This window comes from Berghia stephanieae, unplaced genomic scaffold (assembly GCF_034508935.2).
Source record: "Berghia stephanieae isolate SIO BIC M18660-M18661 unplaced genomic scaffold, UCSD_Bste_1.3 scaffold73, whole genome shotgun sequence".
Lineage (NCBI taxonomy): Eukaryota > Metazoa > Mollusca > Gastropoda > Nudibranchia > Aeolidiidae > Berghia > Berghia stephanieae.
This window is the reverse complement of record NW_027628955.1, coordinates 15,473-24,084: the sequence shown is the minus strand read 5'-3', so window position 1 is coordinate 24,084 and position 8,612 is coordinate 15,473. Positions and strand designations below refer to the sequence as shown.

At 37.1% G+C, this 8,612-nt stretch overlaps 1 long non-coding RNA gene across 1 annotated transcript; it reads left to right on the top strand.

Annotated features, from left to right (window-relative positions):
• The first annotated feature begins 2,952 nt into the window (after positions 1-2,952).
• LOC144962248 (uncharacterized) lies at positions 2,953-5,018 on the top strand. The gene is made up of 3 exons (XR_013643421.1): positions 2,953-3,082; positions 3,425-3,513; positions 4,952-5,018. It is a non-coding gene; the product is annotated as an uncharacterized LOC144962248 (long non-coding RNA).
• The last annotated feature ends 3,594 nt before the right edge of the window (positions 5,019-8,612 follow it).

The following is an 8,612-nucleotide window of genomic DNA, read 5'->3' as shown; positions in this document are numbered from 1 at the left end:
AAGGAAAAATGCAGAGTACCACCCTTTTTGTATTTTTATTTATCTGATTGCAAAACTATAGCTAGAGTAGAGAACACAGACCCTATTTCGGCTCTAAAAGATCATGTGGCAGATAAAACCATCTAATAATTAATGATACTAATACTAACATACAAAACAACATCCCCCCCCCCCCCCCCCCCACCTAAAAATTCCCACTTATACTAAACTCAACAAAATAACAATAACAAACCTCCAAGGAAAGGACGTGACACAAGTGTTTAGTAAGATATAATCCCCCTTTTTTTTTTTTTTTTTTTTTTTTTTTTTTTTTTTTTTCCGATGCGGCCCCGGCGAACTCGGCGCAACGGCCCACGGCAGGGACGGCGCGGGGCAATGTGTGTGCCGCGCAGCATGCCGGAGGGGTCTAGACCCGCCCAACCCGCCTGAAGCGCGGCTGAAGCAATTGCGCTGCGGCGTCTAGACTGCCGTGGACCACATGTATGCAGATGAGATCAGTCGGGCCGACTCGGAAAGAAGAATATTTACAATATTTATAATATTAAAACGTACACCTTGTACACCCACAGTCACAACTGCCCCCCCCCCCCCCCCCCCCCCACGATTCTAACCTTATCGAAAAATTAACTATATTCATAGAATAATAAAATAACCAATGCTGCATAGGGAAAGACCACGTGCACAGTAGTTGAAGCAGCGAATGACGCTCGGCTAGAGAGCGGGAAAGTGGGTAGCCACCCTTGGACTCCTAAGGGAGCAAGGGAATAGGTTACTAACAAATTAATCAAAAGTTTTCCTTTTAAAAGCATAACCACCTTCATCACCAGTTCCAATCTACTCCCATAATTTAGCAATAGCCCAATAGACCACAACAATTAATAAACCCACAAGACGTTTGACCCGTGTATTCACCATCCCAACAACAGAAGCAATTCAGAAACCTCCCCCCCCCCCCCCCCCCCCCCCCCCCCCCCCATCCAACCTAAAACCTAAACCTAAACTCATTTCCACAATAACCCCATATTACAGAAGTTCGAATATTCCGATCAGCTGATAGGCTGCAGCCTTTCAACTACCACCAATCAAAACCCTCAGAATCCAACACCCCCCCCCCCCCCCTACTAAACCTCTGTCAGTCCCAGACAATTTATCTAAACAACATTACAAACAGCCCTGAATCATCAATAAACCGATTGGTACAGGATCTCTGTCATCCACCAATCGCAACACATTTTATCTACTCTCCACATCCAACCATGAACAGCTATTTAATTGTTAATTTAAATCATAAAAAAAAAAAAAAAAAAAAAAAAAAAAAAAAAAAAAATTATAACAACCCACCAACCCAATATAACCTCTAACTGACCAACTGCCCAATTAACCCCCCACCCTCCATGAACGCGTTAGGCAACATTAATATTTCAACCATTATTTCATTTATATATTAAAAAAAAAAAAAAAAAAAAATTTAAAAAAAAAAAAAAAAAAAAATATCATAACGTACGATACAGAAGCAGTTAATGCCAAAGCCTTCCTACTGCTACTACTACTAAACACATAATAATTAACCTAACAAATACAATTTTTACTAATTAAGAGGGTCATTAGATAGTATGGCCTGGGTCTAAAAAAAAAAAAAAATTGCTACACGCCTATAGAATACGATACAAAAGAATGATCTGTTCCATTGTTAATGAATAAAGACTTCATCATTATACATCCTGGCCCTGGCCTTTGTTGTTTGATCGCCTCCACTACCCTGGAGTGGATGGGCTAGGACTCGGGTAGACTATGGTGTCTCCGGACTTGACTGTGGTGTGTGCTCTTCGCTCATGAAATCAACTCCCTACTTCTACTTCTGACACATGAAGTCATGCTACTATCACTAACAGTGCAGTAGTACTAAACTGTCACTTCATTGTCTCGATCTATCTTCCTCACTTGAGCACCACCGCCGCAGTTACAGTCTGGAACTCTTAAGTCGACCCCGGGACCGAATCCATCCACTCCCACGGCCTCTACACTCTGCCAATACTACTACTACCACTCGCCGGCATCAACTACCCGGTTGTCTCCATCAGTATCACACTCGCCGGCATCAACTACCCGGTTGTCTCTATCGCACTCGCCGGCATCAGCTACCCGGTTGTCTGACTCTATTACACTAGGAAAAACAAACACCCAAGCACCTTTACTAAAACTAATCCTAATAGAAAAAAATCCGATCTTGACCTAAACCTAATATTATTATTATTAGTTTTGCATGTTTTTTCTGCTAATTTGCAAATGACATTTACAATAACAAAAAAATACAAGTGACATTCAGTCTTTTTGTGGATTCTTTTTTTCTATTTCTTCTTAATAACATAATTTGTATTAGATATCTCCACAGGTCAGATGGATCTGTAGTGTAGTGAGTAGTGTTGAAGTTGTTTGACCCTGAACTGGAAGGTCCCGGGTTCAAATCACTCGATTCAACGGGTGATTGAATTACCCTTAATTTAAAGAAGGTTTGCAAGTTACTATTAGTATATGAATCTGTAAAAATAGTTTTATAATTTTTAGATTGGCCAGTAATTCTGTGCTCGTTGACAAAAATATGGGCTGTACAGAAAAAAATTTGAACCCTGCTTTTATATGTGTGACCTACACATTGGGCAGGCATGACAATTTGAATGATGAGTTTTGACTGGAATGCATTTTTTATTTAGTGATTTTGTATTCTGGCACTGTGCTATTTATCTTTGTTTTGGTGGTCTAACTCGATTTTACATCATGTATTCATGTTTTAACTGTCTGTTATTGGCTAAAGGAGGGTTTTGAACTCGAATGTCCCTTGTTTAGTGTTTTGCTCTTTTTACATTTATGTAGGCATCCTGCATATATATTGTAGATGTTATAACATTCAGTTTTGTACATTACTATTAATGTTGATTAATCTAAATTTTAGATGGCATTCCAGTATCTGTAGTGGTGTTCGTGTTCAGCCTGGCAGCACCAAATATGGGCAACTCAAAGGTTAAAGGGTCAGGGCCATGATTCAGCTTTAACTATAAAATCATTTCCTGGACATGATATTTGAGTGAGTAGAAATCCCATTACATAACCTGACCCCAAAAAATGTGACCAATCTCAATGAAGCAGTATTATTTCGGGGTGACGCTTCAGAAGTTAATATTATAAGATCATTAAAATCTTGCATTTATTATTAACATTTTTAATTTTCTATTGCTGTTGCACGAGCTTGAGGTGCATGCACTGGGACTGAGTTTGAAGTTGCAGGTATTAAAGAATATTACTATTACACTCTTCTCAATGGTTTCATCTGTTAGTATTTTTATTTTATCTATTTTTTTTTTTACAATAATTGGTTCTCAAAGTTGACAAATCCTCATTTTTATTTTTATATTATTGTTACTCTCAGGCAAATGAGCAATGAATAAATGGTCACAACACTAAACTTGGGAAAGTCGATGCAGTCAGGACGAATAATTTCTGAGCGCTGCCTAGCAGGTAACTATATATCGCTCTAATAGAGCGACATAATGCCTGCTAAAATAAAATAGTGTATGGATGTATGTTTCATTCCAATGGCATATGGCAGAGATATTGTTTAATTAATTGTTTGTTGATGTACTAAGATAATAAAGCACGCGGGTGGTTGGATGGGAGCATCACCCTTGAATCATATACCTATGATGTTCGCATGGGTGTACGATCCGATAGTGATGTCGTTTCTTCTTCTCTTTACTAGCCTATCCTGATCCTGCTTCTTTGGTTTGTGATTGTATTTTTGACAGGGGATAATTTTTTTCTTCTGTAAATCTTCTGCCTGTTTGTTCTTGGTTATTTATAATTTAGCTTATGATATCTTTAGGTTATGATTTTGATTTACATTTGTACTATTTTTGTTAGATTGCTTGTTTTTTTTGTTTCAGCGGTCTCTCATATAACCTCAATTGTGTTGGAAGAGACCTAAAGCAACAAACAAAAAAAAAAGTAATAAAGCACAAAGGTGATTTTCTGCACTTCTGACTGTGCATCTTCACAGATCATATCTGGACTTGCGTTGTGCTAGTGCAGTCCATAGTTTTCGTTATCATTGAGGAGTGCTTCAGTCATCTTGGAAATAATGTCCCAAAAGTTGTGTCATCTGCATGTGTATGACGATTTTCTATTTATAAACAAGAGTGCCGATGGTTTTCCTCGAATCTGCGGAAATCCGCGATTTTGTAGTTTAGAGGAGGAATTTCCTCCTTTTTAAAATTACAATTTCTCGAAACAATGTGAGAGTTGATGTGTGGTGGAACACACAGGTGCAGTTTCCCACTCTCCAGAAGTTAGCTAGAGTATCAATGATAGTCTATCATCTCAATTGCTCTAAAAGTGGGGTTTAGTGCAGTAGAAATGGGGCAATCGTTCAACATTTTCCTACTTTTTCACTTTTTGTCACCACCAGCACTGAAACAAAAAAAATTTCTGGGCTTTATTACACATGGTGCTTGAGTTTTTCATCAAATTTCTTTGACGCATTGATCAATGATTCAGTGTTCGATTTGGATTGATAGCCTATCAGAAGATTTTCAAAGTAATCTTGTGTTCCTCTGCTTGGGTTTCAACAAGGGTTTCTCAGCTGTAAAGCCTTTTTTATTCCACTTTGGCAAGAATGATTGAAATTTGAGTTAATCTGTTTTTGTCTTGGGTGTATTTTTCTAGAATTCGAATGATGGATTGGGTCCCAATCTAAAGTAGTCAGGATTAATCTCAATAGATTAATAGACTGCTCATTTATTTAGCACTTATCAATCTAGGGGGATCTTTGGCTCCATATTTCCAAGCCTTGTTTACACCACCATTTGTACATCGTCACCTCTTGGTTATTCATGAATAAATGCTGATTTCTCTAGATTACTTTTGTTATTAACCTATTACTATTTTTTTTGTTCCTCAGATGCTTGTCCCTATCCTAGTACCAGACATTTTACTGATGAACAGCGAGCTGTTCCTGCTCAGAAAAATGTAGATCACAAGAATGCCACATATAGTGTGGTCATGAGTGGACAGCCATCTTTGATGGAAGGAAAAAGGAGCCTCATGGGTTATCAGAGGTTTTTCAACACTGCTTACTCATTTGAATTTCAACACTAACAGGAGATGAAGTTTGTGATTCAATCAAAACGTTATATGTTGTGTACAAAGTTAAAACCATCATCTTGGACATGGAATTTTGCAAAGTTGACTCAAGGAGTTGTTACCTAACACCAGCATAGTCCTGTGTCAGTTCCTTGTTCATCGGCATTTCACAATAAAAAGCTTTGAGGACTTGATTCTGAAAGGAGAGAAGAGATTTTAAAAGCATGTGTTGTTGTAAATCAGTAGAACAGTACAATGATTTAAAACTTGGGTTTTTTATTTAGACGTTGGCTATTTTTATAGACAATGGAACCCCTTGTTACTCTTTTGGATTTGATGTTTTCATCGGGAGTTGGGAACTTTTGGAAATTCAACAAGTTAAATTGTAAAACATTTGTTCTCAACAGGAGGTCAGGATTTGTAAAGATGGGAGGACAGTGCTAGCAGCTTAATTGGTAAAGCATTGTGTAAATCACTTCTATTAACACCCTCAGTGAGTGACCTCCATAATTGGAACATGTCAACAACTACACACCGTTTATATTACAGTAGCTGTGTATATTGTAATTCATAGCATCTTTAATGTATTTTGTCTTTCGTTTGTTTTTTCGACATTTGACATTATGTTTTTGGTAGGGATGGAAAATGGGGGAGAGTGAGTATGACCACAAATTTATATGGCATGTTGATGTACTGCCTGGTGATTTAAAGACGCATGAATCCTGTACAATAAATTACAACACATTTTAATCAGTGCTGTATTCCTCATCGTCTGGGTGGGGTTCCTGACCTCCCATAGTGGGCAGGGAGGTATTTGCTGTGTTTTCTATGCCCCTGTTTTCCAATTGCATTCTGTCTTTGTCTTGGAATGAGATTATTTAGTTTTAATTTAAACATATGGTTTGCACACATTTGAGTGTATTCCTCTTAGTGCCATCTTATGCTGGTGTGCAGTGAAACATTTAGAATCTCAAAGTACTGTGATAGTGTGCTCTTGGAATCTACATCTGTTCCCTATTTGAACCCTTCCCCTTTGTCATACTTTTTCCTTAAGTCCTTTGAATTGTACATCTAGAATGTTTTTATTATCCAATGTTCATCCTTTTTACTGGCGCTGATATGACCTAAATGTGTTGCAAGCGCCGTAAACCCTTGAAAACATAAAAATTCCTCTTCAACAGAAACAATTGTGTCATTACATGAGCTTTCATTAACTATATAACAGGTAATGGGCGGTGATAGACTCAAATGTCATTGTTAGTTAATGTACTTTCTTTCGCTTGGTGAAGTTATGAGAAAATTCCATTTTTGCTCGTGTCAATAGGGCTCGGTATATATTTGATAACCTGGAATTATGGCGTTCCAATTATTGGCTTGGGCTGTATATGTAATAATTATTCTTTGACATTTTTTACAATTTAGTGATAACTACCTTTTAAGGATTTTACGTCACTTGCGACACATTTAGCATGGGTCCAAGTCAAGGTTATTTCAGCGCCAGTAAAAAGGAAAAGATGTGTATTCTTATGCATTTTTGCTCTGGCATTTACGCATTTATTTTTTATAGTGTTCTTAAACACTTTAATCAGTTTGTTGACCTGGACGTTCATATCGGGAGTTCAGTATAAGTATTATCTGGGTGGGTTATATTAGATTTAAAAGTGGATACTATTTATAGTGTCTATAAAGAGTAAATTTAAATTATCTATTCTATTTGCCTATTATCAAATTTAGTGGTCTATTTTCGATTTTGCAACTTTGTACGCATTTTTTAAAAATCTTTTGGATCTCCATTGTATACAATACTGAACTAGTCATAGTGGGCAGGGAGGTCTTACTGTGTCTGTGGATATTGCTCTATATAAAAGCTCATTTAAAAAATTAATTCTATCCCCCTGTATCTGTTTTCCAACTTGCTTTCTGTCTTTGTCTTGGAATGAGATTACTTGGTTTTGTCCCCGTCCTGGCCGGGTGCCCTGGCTGAGAGGGGAAACAGTCAAATGTATAGTTAGTTTTAGGAGATGATTTTTTTTTCATTGTAAATCATCTCTCTGTTATGAACTGTATTATTTTGTCTTTATATTATATATATATGATTTTTAAAACATTTTGAGTGTATTCCTATTAGAGTGGGAACCTGTGCTGGTGTCTGGATGAGACTTTTAGGTGATCTCAAACTAAGTACTTTGATAATGTGCTCTTGGAATCTACATATGTTTCCTATTTGAACCAATCTCCTTTGTCTTACTTTCTCTTGGGTACTTTAATTGTCATTCTGGAACTTTTTTGCTCACCCATTTTCTTCATTTATACTGGCGCTGAAATGACCTAACTTTGACCCATGCTAAATGTGTTGAAAGTGACATAAAACCCTTAACAGCAAAATTGTCTGACTTTATTTCGTGTGCTTTCAATTGAAAATCTAGAATTCTTTGACAATCCCATATTATTCTTCACACAGCTATTCATAAATGTGTAGTATAATTTTGGACAAACATGAATGTGAAATTGAAAATACTATATATAGACTGTCAAAGATTACTGAGAAAATTGTCGATGTTGGAGTGCCTGACAAAATTATTGAAAATGTTTGTGTTCAATTAGAAATATAAATTGTTTTTTATTGAGAGGCGCATGTGAGTCTATTCAGCAACCCTTTTCTTAGTAATGATCTTTCGTGGTTTAGTTTGTAGATGTACATTCATGGTTGTACCGTGTTACTAATTTATACAGCATTACTACCACAGGTTACAATGGTGTTTCTGGGTGGGGTTCCTACCTCCCATAGCGGGCAGGGAGGTACTTGCTGTGTCTTTTATCCCCTCTTATCTGTTTTCCAATTGCTTTCTGTCTTATTCTTGGAATGAGATTTTTGGTTTTGTCCTGACCTTGGTCAGAGTCCTTGGCTGAGCGGGAAACAGTCGAATGTATAGTTATAGTTTTGGGAGATGATATTTTTTTCCTTGTAAATCATCTCTCTGTTGTTATGCATTGTATTATGTTTAGTTTACACATTATATTATATGATTGGTAAACATTTGAGTGTATTCCTCTTAGTTGGGACCTGTGCTTGTGTCTGGATGAGACTTTTAGTGATCTCAAACTAAGTACTTTGATAGTGTGCTTTTGCAATCTACACCTGTTTCTTTTTTGAACCAATTCCCCTTTTTCTTCCCTTTTCTCGGATGCTTTATTGTAATTCTATAACTTTTTACTATCCCATTTTCTTTCTTTTTTACTGGCGCTGATATGACCTTAATGTGTTGCAAGCGCCGTAAAACCCTTAAAAACAAAAACAAACAATGGTGTTTCATTGGGGATTTTACATTTCTAATTTTAGCCTACCTGCCAAGTATCCATATTGGGCAGGGAGGTACTTACTGTGTCCTCTATCCCCCTATACTGTTTTCCAACATGCTTTTTGTCTTTGGATGAGCTTAATTGGTGTTGTTCTGATCCTGGCTGGGAGGGAAACACTC